General features: G+C 43.5%; 1 protein-coding gene across 8 annotated transcripts in view; it reads right to left on the bottom strand.

Moving 5' to 3' along the window:
* The window catches only part of B3GALNT1 (beta-1,3-N-acetylgalactosaminyltransferase 1 (Globoside blood group)), a 160509-nt gene that overhangs the window by 18035 nt on the left and 129706 nt on the right, over window positions 1–12768 (bottom strand). For 3 of the 8 annotated variants that reach the window (XM_081570743.1, XM_081570744.1, XM_081570737.1), the window contains exons 1-2: window positions 7564–7688; window positions 4547–4635 (exon numbers count right to left, since the gene is read on the bottom strand). The gene's annotated coding sequence lies outside the window, so the exon portion shown is untranslated. Of the gene's footprint in view, window positions 1–1134; window positions 1379–4546; window positions 4636–7563; window positions 7689–7839; window positions 7957–12768 lie in introns of those variants that run through there. The other 5 variants (XM_081570740.1, XM_081570738.1, XM_081570741.1 and 2 more) reach the window with 4 other exon arrangements.

Genomic DNA, 12768 nt, shown 5'->3' on the forward strand with positions numbered 1-12768 from the left:
AGAAATGGAAAAGAGCATTATGGCAATGGTATAATTATTTAAGCCAAAATAATCTGATATTCTTCCCTGGGGTGCAAAAACGTTGCTTATTTTCTGTAAAGTGAAAGTTAATTTAAAAAACATATAAAATGTTGCTAATTACAAATGTATGTTCATCAGAGAACTGTGAAGGCAAAAACAAAGACAATAAAAGCTGAAAGATAATGTTCAATTTTGAAGACAGGAGAAAGCAGGGAAAAAATAGCAAATTCATTAGAAGATATAATTACAATCTAAAAAACTTTCAACAGGTTAGAACAGAGTCAAAGCAAGATGAAATCTGGTGAAAACAAATTTACTGATCTGTGTCAGAGTTCAAAAAACGAACTGTACAAGAGAGGATGGGAGATCATTTTAACAGTAGTCGAAGTTAAGAAGACCCAAATGTTTTAGTTGAGTATGAACTCAATATGAAGAAAGGTGATGATGTAAAGGAGTAACTGGATAGTGAGGAGAAAAGGATTCTAGTTCCAACAGCTGAAGAAGGGGACAAGTTACTGAATTTTGGGCGTTGCTTCTCTCATTAGAATCTTTAAGAGAGTGGGCCAGATACCTCTCAGGCTCTGTCTAGTTTCAGTAGAACACAGACAATGTTCATTTTTATAGCTGCTGAGTCCCCAGTGTCTAGGACAGAAAGCATTCCCCAAGTACTTGTAAATGAATGACAATGCTTACAGAAATTCTACAAGTTAATACCATAATGTGTCCTGCCAAAACACGTATACACACTAAAACCCCTAATACACTCTTAGGTTCAAGAAACAGGAAAAAGTCTGGGCAAAAGGGATTGTAATCCTAAAGCCACATATATGTTCCATTTTAAAAGGAAAATTGACAAGTTAGATTTAGCGCAGAGGAAGGTTAAGGGTTTGGTTTATCATCTCCCATAATAAGGACTGTATGAAGTAGTGGCTGAAGGAACTGGGACATATTCTGTTCTGGGGAAAACAAAAGCTTAGAAGGACCATGATAGATGCTTTCAGATACTTTGAACAATACATCAGTGTAACTCTGGAAGGCAGATGGAAGCCCAAGGATAAAAATCAGTGGGAAGGTTCAGTATGGATGATTGTACTAGAATGGACTGTTCCTCACCAACAGAAATCTTGAGGCAGTAGGCAGGAATTTTCAAAGATTAATTCCTTACTGAGTTTTAAGTTATTTTAGATAACTTCTAAGGTCCCTTCCAACTTCAAGATTCCATGACTTTGCTATTCATGTTTAAAATCTAGTATATAGAGGACTTCTCTGGTGGTCCATTGGCTAAGATTCCGCACTCCCAATGCAGGGGACCCAGGTTTGATCCTTGTTCAGGGAACTAGATTCCGCATGCCGTTAACTAAGGCCGAGGACAGACAAATAAATAAATAAATGTTAAAAATAAAATGTAGTATATAGAAAAGGTTTCATTTTGCATAACAGTTTAAAGTTGTTCCATTTTTAAGAATGGATTTGAAATACAATGAGCTTAAGAAAACCATTTGTATTAAGCATAACTATGGTTTTTCCAGTGGTCATGTATGGATATGAGAGTTGGACTGTGAAGAAAGCTGAGCACTGAAGAATTGATGCTTTTGAACTGTGGTGTTGGAGAAGACTCTTGAGAGTCCCTTGGACTGCAAGGAGATCCAACCAGTCCATCCTAAAGATCAGTCCTGGGTGTTCATTGGAAGGACTGATGTTGAAGCTGAAACTCCAATACTTTGGCCACCTCATGTGAAGAACTGACTCATTGGAAAAAGACCCTGATGCTGGGAAAATTGAAGGCAGGAGGAGAAGGTGACAACAGAGGATGAGATGGTTGGATGTTATCATCGACTTGATGGACATGGGTTTGGGTAAACTCTGGGAGTTGGTGATGGACATGGAGGCCTGGCGTGCTGCAGTTCATGGGGTTGCAAAGAGTTGGACACAACTGAGCGACTGAACTGAACTGTGGTTGTTATACAGTTTTAGGTAGACAGTGAGTATAAATACCTAAAGCTTCCTTATCATTTCCCCATTCTGCCCTTGCACCCCCTGCTGGTGGCAGCAGTACCACCTTCAGATACTCAGATGTGTGGGAGGAATGCCCTTCATTCCAGCCTCATTAGAGTAGAAGCCTCCAGTCTCCTGCCTACTGAGGTAGAAGACACCTGGGCTTTTGAAAACATATTTTAAAAAGGCATATACTGTTTATAAACAAAGTATTTTAGCGTAGGAATAACAATAGAAGGGAATACAGTGCTCTGCAACCATGGGCTCCACTAACTTTTGATTAAAAATGTTAAAAAAAAAATTTCAAAAAGTTCCCAAAAGCAAAACTTGAATTTTCCATGTGCACTGGCAACTATTTACATATCATTTACCTTGTATTTACAAATAACATAACTAAATGTTATATTTTACATAACATTTATATTAGGTATTAGAAGTAACCTAGCGATGATTTAAAGTATATGGAGGATGTGCATGGATTATATGCAAATATTATGCCATCTTAAGGACTTGTGATGGATTTTGGCATCTGAGGGAGCCCTAGAACTAATCCCCTGCAGAGAGAGGACATCTGTATTTTACAGATTTCTGTGATTGTGGACTGTAGGATCTTTAGGCTGAGAAAGATGAAGAGCAGTCAAAAGTAGCAGGACCTGCCAAGGAAAATTCATTTGCAATTTTCTCTTTGCTTCTGCCCTATATGCAACTGTATCCAACACACACACACATACACACAGAGTGTACTTTTTGTAATTTGCAATACATGTTAGAATTTTAAGCAGAGTTTAAAATATTTTTTTTATTATTTTTTTAATTGAAGTATAGTTGATTTACAATGTTGTCAGCAGGGTTTGTTTGTTTTAAGGTTAAGTGGACTTTTGCACTTAAGTATGTATCATGTCTACAGCAATTTACAAAGCACATTTCACAACATGGTAAAATGGGTGTCACCATGGCATTTTTCAGAGACCAGTGCAGCCCAAGAACAGGTGGACCTGGAACCCAAGTTCAGGTTCAACTCTAAATGCTATGTTCCTTCTCTAGAGCACAGCGCCCGTAAAAGAGCCCAACCTCACACCCAACCTCACAGCCTTTTGAGATTCCGGTGCAGGGAGCAAAGTGTACAAAAAAGTTGACACAACTCTGTCCTGAGTGGTGGGCAGTCTGAGGGAGTCACATGACAAATAGCCTGTGGGAAGAAGCAACAGGATAACCAGGTCCAGAAAAGCTAGGAAAACTGGAAGTGTAGCAAAGACTGAGTAGCAAGTAGCAAGTGCAGCACAGACTGAGTAGCAAGTCAGGCAGAGTAGCACCAAGGCTGACTTGACAGCTTGGCTGCCTGTCTCTGTTTCATTAGAGCTTCACTCATTGGAGGAAGAGGACAGTGAAAGCTGCTCTAGTTAATACGTCTTCCCATTGTGGCCCTAGATGAGGAGTATTAACAGATTTGTTGTCACTCTTGTCTGTCAAACCAAGTTACTGCTTCCCCTGTCCTTAGCTATTTGAATGTATTTCATTCATTCATTCATTCAATATGCTGGACCTATGATAGAGACTGGGCTGCCTGGCCCTCAAGTTTCAGACACAATGCAGAGTGTAGAGGAAGATTCACAACTCTAAGTTTCAGACTGAACATTATGAGCAAAGCCCACCTGGAGAAGATGGAGGAAGACCCCCTACAAGTCACTTCTAGCTTTACCATGCCTTCCGTTCTCTTCTAATTCAAAATGTGTCAAAAGCTCTGGTTGCAAAAGCAAATCAATATTTATTATATGCAACATTTTACTAAAACAAAATCAATGCTCATAGTCTCAAAAGAGATATTTGCCAAAGAGCCTGCTATTAAAGAGATTGTAACTCTTGAATCTGTTGTGCCAGGCCATTTAAGAGCACCCTGTTTGACTCTCCCATTGTGAATCTCATTCATGAAGCTGTTGCATGGGTACCTACTACACAGTGAGCAGGGATGAGCAATGATAGCTGTTAGAGATGCAACAGAAAAGCGTATTTGGCCTGGATATTATATGGTGGCAGAAGGGATAAAGGCATTTCCTAAAACGGGGTTCTACCTGTATTATCCAATAGTGAGCAGAACAGAACTGGAGACTGGGCACAGAGACAAGGCAAATCATGTGAAAAGGAAGAAAAAGAGAGAAATATTCAATGGAGTATTTTTTTAGGGATAAAGAGAGTTGAGTCTGATCTTGAGTTAATAAGACCACTAAATTTAGTATATATAGCTATGTTTTCCTGAGGTACCATGGTGTTTTATGATGATTATAAATATATATATATATACACACACACACACACATACATATCTTTATATAATCTTAAATGGTTTAATTGAGCTTAACTATTTCAACTCCTTGAATCTTTTTAGGGAAAGAAATATATTAGAATATACAACAAAACTTGCAGCTGCATAAATGATCCTTAAAATCTTATAAAAGAGACTATTATATGCAATTTTAACCAATATGGATAATTTCTCAATTAAAATTTCTCAATTAAAATAAGATGGGCTTACCTGTAGAAGTTCACATGAGACTAAAGTACCAGCTGAAGTGTTTTGTTTTCCATATTCCATGCTTTAATTACAAGGTTTGCCATGGACTACTGAACAGAAGAACAGAAAAAGAATATATTTCAGTCATAACTTAAAAACATTGGGCACGATAACATCTAAAATTAATGTTCTACGAACTTACGGTTGCAGGGGGAAGGGGAGAGATAGTTGGGGAGTTTGGGATCAACATGTACACACTGCTATATTTAAACTGAATAAGCAACAAGCACCTACTCCTGTAAGGAACATGGAACTCTGCTCAATGGTATGTGGCAGCCTGGATGGGAGAGCAGTTTGGGGGAGAATGGATTCATGTATATGTATGTCTGAGTCCCTTTGCTGTTCACCTGAAACTATCACAACATTGTTAATCAGCTACACCCCAAAACAAAATAAAATGTTAAAAAAAATTAATAAAATTAATGTTCTATACCTATTATTAACATTATTTTCATTTTTGTTAAAGCTTTGATCCTCTCTTCTTTCTCCTTGCTCTCAAATCACTTCAAGCATCTCATCTGGATTTATATTTGGCCACTGTCTTGATCACGACAAACAAAGCTTGTGGAGGTGATGCAATTCCAGCTGGGCTACTTCAAATCCTAAAAGATGATGCTGTGAAAGTGCTGCGCTCAATATACCAGTACTCAAAATTTGGAAAACTCAGCAGTGGCAACAGGACTCAGTTTTCATTCCAATCCCAGAGAAGGACAATGCCAAAGAATGTACAAATTACCGCAAAATTGCACTCATCTCACATGTTAGCAAAGTAATTCTCAAAATCCTCCAACCTAGGCTTTAACAGTACATGAACCATGAAATTCCAGATGTTCAAGATGGATTTAGAAAAGACAGAGGAACCACAGATCAAATTGCCAACATCCGTTGGATCATAGAAAAAGCAAGAAAATTCCAAAAAAACATCTACTTCTGCTTCACTGACTACACTAAAGCCTTTGACTGTGTGGATCACAACAAACTGTGGAAAATTCTGAAAGAGATGGGAATATCAGACCACCTTACCTGCCTCCTAAGAAACCTGTATGCAGGTCAGGAAGCAACCATTAGAACTGGATATGGAACAACGGACTGGTTCCAAGTAGGAAAAGGGGTACATGAAGGCTGATTATTGTCACCCAACTCATTTAACTTATATGCAGAGTACATCATGCAAAATGTTGAGCTGGATGAAGCACAAGCTGGAATCAAGATTGCCAGGAGAAATATCAATAACCTCAGATATGCAGATGACACCACCCTTATGGCAGAAAGTAAAGAGAAACTAAAGAGCCCCTTGAGGAAAGCGAAAGAGAGTCAAAAAGCTGGTTTAAAACTCAACATTCAAAAAACGAAGATCATGGCATCTGGTCCCATCACTTCATGGCAAATAGATGGGGAAACAATGGAAACAGTGACAGACTTTCTTTTCCTGGGCTCCAAAATCACTGCAGATGGGAACTGCAGCCATGAAATTAAAAGACAGTTACTCCTTGGAAGAAAAGCTATGACAAACCTAGACAGCATATTAAAAAGCAGAGACATTACTTTGCCAACAAAGGTCTGTCTAGTCAAAGCAATGGTTTTTTCAGTAGTCATGTATGGATGTGAGAGTTGGACTGTAAAGAAGGCTGAGTAGTGAGGAATTGATGCTTTCAAACTGTGGTGTTGGAGGGTCGCTTGGACTGCAAGGAGATCAAGACAGTAAATTCTAAAGGAAATTAGTCCCGAATATTCACTGGAAGGACTGATACTGAAGCTGAAGCTCCAGTACTTTGGCCACCTGATGGAAGAGCGGACTCGTTGGAAAAGACCTTGATGCTGGGAAAGATTGAAGGCAGGAGGAGAAGGGGATGACAGAGGATGAGATGGTTGGACGGCATCACCGACTTGATGGACACTGAGTTTGAGCAAGCTCCGGGAGATGGTGAAGGACAGGGAAGTCTGGCGTGCTGCAATCTCTGGGAATGCAAAGAATCTGAAACCACCGAGCGACTGAACAACTGTCTTGATAATAGGCTTTATTTTCAGGACTGAAATTACCCAACAACCATTCATTTGAATGAACTTTCTAGTTTAGGAGAAAAAAGTCTTAGACTCTTATCCCTAAATAATAAATAGTTCCTTTCTCTACACTGATACAGGTTCAATGTATGCTTTTATCAGGCATCAACACATTTTGAGAGCAAAAAATCAGCTCCCTACCTCTGTCTAAGCCGCCTGGGGGAAAAGGGCCTAAACACAAAGCCGTTACCAGCTGAGGCCTGCAAACTCAAATCTTAACTCTAAAAACAGAAAAAAAAACTTGGTGGTTCTACCCGACAAAGCAGCCACTTCCTAAACGCTGGTACTATGTGCAAAACACAGAGAGGAAAGAAAACCATCTCTGCTTTACAAATTTCCCTCCTAGAAGAGCAGTGAGGAGTGGAAGAGAAAGAAGGAATACGGAATGCTACCCCCGCTTCCTGCCGGTATCATTCCTTTTTCATTGCTTGAAAAAGTGAGGCTCCATTACACCTTCAAGGTTTCCTTTAAAATGACTTGCAGGCTTGCTAAGACCGCCTTTTAAAAATCACAGAGCCCCAGCCCCTAGAGGTTTCCTCCTCCCTCTGGCCAATTCGCCCGCCCATTCTTCTTAGATCCATATTCCTCCCAATCCCTCCCCAGGAGGAACAACCTTCCCACAATTCGGCTCCTGGGCCCTTCCCTAGAGTCTGGGCAATGAATTACCCCAGGCCTGCTGGGGAATCCGACACCGAAACACCGCCCCGTCTCCACCCCGCCGACCCGGCCAACGAGCCACCGGCTGCTCCCAGAAAGTGCCACCGGAGCGGCCCGAGGCGACGGGCTGGGGTGGGCTGAGCCCTGGGGCGGGTCGGGGAGGACAGCGGACTCCTTCTAGCCTCGGCCTGGCCCCACCACGCAGCCCGGCGCTCCGCGATGTCGCCCACGGCCCCAGGGGCCCCATCTCCCGCGCTCACCGGTGGAGCAGCTGAACGTCGCGGAGGCCAGAGCCCCAGGGCTCGGCTGATCGCGGTTCCACCCCAGCCGCGCTCCGGGAGAGGGCCTGAGGAGTAGGCGGCACCGCCCTGCCCGCCTCCCGGCCGAGCCGCCCCGGCCCGGGTGTCCCTGAAGAGGGTGCGGCGCGGAAGAAGCGGGTCCTAGGGCCACGCCCGCCACCCAGCCAGGGGAGTAGGGGCGGAGGGGGCGGCTCTCCAAGGCTTCCGCGCCACCCTAGTGCCCCTGCCCACACTCACCTCCCGCGCAGGGCGCGCACCCTGCTCCGACGGGGGCGGGGGGCGGGGGGCGGGCGGCGGACTGTCCCTCCCCGCGCGCACACGCAGCCTCCCGCAGCCACACGCACGGCCGGGTGCGCGCAGACCACGCGCAGCGCCCAGGAGCCCCTCGCTAGCTTGCTCGTACGCACGCGCGGGCCCCGAATCCAGCTGGAGGGCTGCGGGAATCGGCCCCCAGCCCTTCGCGCTGGTCCGGGCGCGCGCTCTGGATCCTCGCCATCAGTTTGCATGTCACGTACCGGGGTGTTAGGCAATTTACAGTTGAGCCTAGCCGGGGTGAGTCGATGTAGTGGCCTACTTCGGGAAGGATTTCGATTTAAGACGCGCTCCTGTTTGCTCTCCTAGCCCTGTTTTCAAGTTGCGTAAATGCCTGGCCTCGAGGCAGTCTAGGAGGGATTTACTTATTGCAGTCCTCACAGAGCTAGAAAGGAAAGAAGAAACCTTGGGGAATTCTTTTGCTCTCGCGTAAGATATGCGCGTTTTCCTTTTAGAATCAATAGAAAACGGAGGGTGGGGATACGTCGAGGTTACAATAGTCCGAGGTGTGAACAGAAGTCCCTGGCGTCGCGCGCTCTGGTGAAATGCCGCTCGGTACTCTTCCTTTGCCCTGGAGAATTCAGAGGAAGTCTGTCCCACCAAACTGCTGCTCCCTGGGAGGAATGGAGAGGCTTTGAGGCGAGGGAGTTGAGTGTGCTGTTTCTGAGGCATGTCTGGTTGTACCGGTCTCTGGGTGGCGGTTGTTGAATTAATCCAGAAACAGTATTTCCTCTCCTCTCTCGGCACCCCTGAAGTAGTGCCATCTGAAAACTGCTTCCCATTCTGTCGTACCGTGAACCGTTTCGCTGCACCATAGCGGTGTGAAAAGCTGGAAGAATAGTTCAATGAACGCCCATGTCCATTCCTCCAAGAAATGAGTAACTCTTAACATTTTGCTTTCTTTCTATGCTGTCTCTGGCATAAATAAAGACAAAGACATTCTCCAGTGCAACCACATTAGAAACTAAATCACATCTAAGAAACTTGATAATTTGATACCACCTAACATCTAGCCCCGGAGAAGGCAATGGCACCCCACTCCAGTACTCTTGCCTGGAGAATCCTATGGACGGAGGAGCCTGAAAGGCTGCAGTCCATGGGGTCGCTAGGAGTCGGGCACGACTGAGTTACTTCATTTTCACTTTTCCCTTTCATGCACTGGAGAAGGAAATGGCAAACCACTCCAGTGTTCTTGCCTGGAGAATCCCGTGGACGGGGGATCCCGGTGGGCTGCCATCTATGGGGTCGCACAGAGTCGGACACGACGATGCGACTTAGAAGCAGCAGCAGCAACATCTAGCCCATATGCACATTTCTACAGATGTCAAAAAAGTTTTGTCTTGGTTTTAAGAGTCATCCAATAAAGAGTCGTGGATGCCTTTGTTGTTATGGTTGTCTGTTTTATTGGAGAATAAATAGAAAATAAATCCTCTACCTGTTTTTGTGGTATGAAGCTTTTGGAGAGTCTACGCCAATTATTTAAGCAGAGGATTCTACTTTATTAATTTGTCTGACTTTGTTTCCCTCCTGATGTCATTTAATTTTTTCTCTAAAAAATTAGATACCACTTTGCCTGTAAGCTCGAAGGAAGGTTGAGAGGTTTGATTGTTGTTGTTCAGTCATTAAGTCATGTCCAACTCTTTGCCACCCCATGGACTGCAGAACACCAGGCTTCCCTGTCCTTCACTATCTCCTGGAGTTTGTGCAAAGTCATGTCCACTGAGTCGATAATGCCATCCAATCACCTCATCCTCTGCCACGCCCTTCTCCCCCTGCCCTCAATCTTTCCCAGCATCAGGGACTTTTCCAACGAGTCAGCTCTTCGAATCAGGTGGCCAAAGTATTGGAGCTTCAGTATCAGTCCTTCTGATGAATATTCAGGGTTGATTTCTTTTAGGACTGACTGGTTTGATCTTCTTACTGTCCAAGGGACTCTTAAGAGTCTTCTCTAGCACCACAATTTGAGAGCATCAATTCTTTGGTTTGATTAGATGGCAAGAACCCTTCTAAGATGGTATACTTTATGAGGTGCACTTCTTATTGTTTTCCTTCAGGAAGAACATTTTAAATATTAAGCACCTGTTATTCTTATATGCATAATATTAAGTTGTACCAGTATCAGTGGTCACTGAAATCTGAAGTGTTCTCCAGATTCTCTATTAAAGTCCATTTACCTTTTTGTAGTTAATGAGTGATCAGTGGAGTGGAGACTTTGGAAACGTTTGGAGGAGAAAGTCTTAGATCCCTGCAAGGAGAACATAGGTTACAAATCTACTCACCTAGGTGGATGGAGTAATCATTTGGATTATTCTGGTACCTCCTACTTCAGATCACCTAATGTTAGAGGACTCATTGAATTAGATACTAGCTTCGTTCAAAGAACAGTAAAATTCTGTACTCAGTGGAGTTTGAGCCACCTTAGAGTTCTTTTGGATGTGTGTGTATTTTTTTTTTAATATTTATTAATTAGTTTATTTTCTATTTTTTAACTTTACAATATTGTATTTGTTTTGCCATACATTGACATGAATCCACCATGGGTGTACATGTTTTTCCCTTCCAGTACCCCCCTTCCACCTCCCTCCCCATCCCATCCCTCCGGGTCATCCTGATGCACCAGCCCCAAGCACATCCCGATGCACCAGCCCCAAGCACCCTGTATCATGCATCGAACCTGGACTGGCGATTCGCCCCACATATGATAATTTACATGCTTCCATGCCATTCTCCCATATCATCCCGCCCTCGCCCTCTCCCAGAGAGTCCATAATACTGTTCTATTTATCTGTGTGTGTGCATGTTAAGTCGCTTTAGTCGTGTCCAACTCTTTGCAACCCCATGGACTGTAACACTCCAGGCTCCTCTGTCCATGGGATTCTCCAGGCAAGAATACTACAGTGGGTTGCCATTTCCTTCTCCAGGGGATCTTCCCCACCCAGGGATTGAACCCATATCTCTTACATCTCCTGCATTAGCAGGCAGGTTCTTTACCACTAGTGCCACATAGGAAGCCCATTCTTATGGATAATTCAAGGGAAAGGCTACCCACTACAGTATTCTGGCCTGGAGAATTCCATGGACTGTATAGTCTATGGGGTAGCAAAGAGTCGGACATGACTGAGCAACTTTCACTCGCTCACTGGTAAAAAATAGTGATACTTTCTACAAGGTCTTGTGATGTATGTTTTAAGACTTGATAAAAATCCAGGGGAAGTTCCCTGTATTTAACTGAGCAAACCTGAAATAAACTCCCAGTTCCATTCCAATAACAGAAACAAATCTCAAGAATATATAATATATATATGTAGTCTCAGTCTGTAGCTCACATCATAAACATCCAGAAGTGTGAGCTCATCCATTTATGCTCATAAGCTCCACTGTGTCAAGTTTACACTGTATAACAATGGCCACTTTGACTCCCAAGAGAAAACTCTCAAAGAGCATCTTCTATTCCACAGACAAATGTAGGGTTCTAAACAGAGGGTCTATATCTTCATTTTTACAATTTTTAGTAAGTCAGTCTAAGCCAGTGGATCATATCAATGGTTTTTGTTTGCATCAGCAAATGCGTGTCCGCTCATGCCTCTGCCAGTTGATCTGAATTTCATCAGAGTCAGCTTTCTAAGAGTCCAAGGCAGAAGCTAGCCTTGGGGCTTCTCTGGTAGCTCAGTGGTAAAGAATCTGTTGCCAATGCAGGAGACACAGGTTAGATTCCTTTGTCGGGAAGATCCCACAGGCCTCAGAGCAAGTAAGCCTGTGGGCCACATCTATTGAGCCTGTGGTCTAGAACCTAGGAACCACAACTACTGAAGCCCATGAGCCCTAGAGCCCATGCTTCACAACAAGAGAAGCCACTGTGATGGGAAGTCTGTGTGCTGCAATGGAGAGTTACCTTTGCTTGCTGCAACTAGAGAAAAGCCCAGCAGGAATGAAGATGCAGCACAGCCAAAAATAAACAAATTAAAAAAAAAGAATAAGCTAGCCGTGAAAGTTATGTAGCATCATTTTTGGTAACATTTTATTGATCAATAGCAAGCACAGGACTGTTGAAGATTCAAGGAGGAAAAAAGAGATTCAAGGGGAGGGGATCAGACAAGGCATAAACAACAGGAGATGAGGTTCATTGTGGGGCTGGGGAGGGAACATATTTGGAAATGCTGCTCTCGGCCAAATGCAAACTTAAATGTGTAGTCTTGACCATAGTGGTCCTTTGCTTAAAATCAGGTGGGTCTGGATCATCTATTTAACTTCAAACCTAGTCATAACTGGGGCTTCCCTAATGGCTCAGTTGGTGAAGAATCTGCCTGTAATGCAGGAGACGTGGGTTCAATCCGTGGGTTGGGAAGATCCCCTGGAGAAGGGAATGGCAACCCACTCCAGTATTCTTGCCTAGAGAGTCCCATGGGCAGAGGAGCCTGGTGGACTACAGTCCATGGGATCACAAACAGCTGGACATGACTGGGCAACTAAGCACACACTCACACTAGACATAACCACCCATTCCCAACTGTGATCTACACATTTTCATCAACACTATAGATATGGGGCCATATTTCTTTTTGTTTACAGATTCTTTGATTCAACTTCTTCTCCTTTATCAAAGTGGTTTTTTCCCCTACAGAATAGGAAAGAATAGGGATGTGAAATATACACTTAAAAATTATTTATGGTGATTTGAGGTGGATATAGAGGTTAAAATGGGTGTACGACAAAATTATTTTTGGATAGTAGCAGTGTAGGTCCAAGCACTGGACTTTGTTGGCACTGTGTAAATATTCAGATTGGAAGCTGTGGTTATGATTCTTTTCCTGGCCCCAGCCCTGGCAGGTAGTTGTGCCCTTTGCAAAGTGTAAA

Source organism: Giraffa tippelskirchi, chromosome 2 (genome assembly GCF_054371585.1).
Source record: "Giraffa tippelskirchi isolate mGirTip1 chromosome 2, T2T-mGirTip1v1.2.pri, whole genome shotgun sequence".
Taxonomy (NCBI): Eukaryota; Metazoa; Chordata; class Mammalia; order Artiodactyla; family Giraffidae; genus Giraffa; species Giraffa tippelskirchi.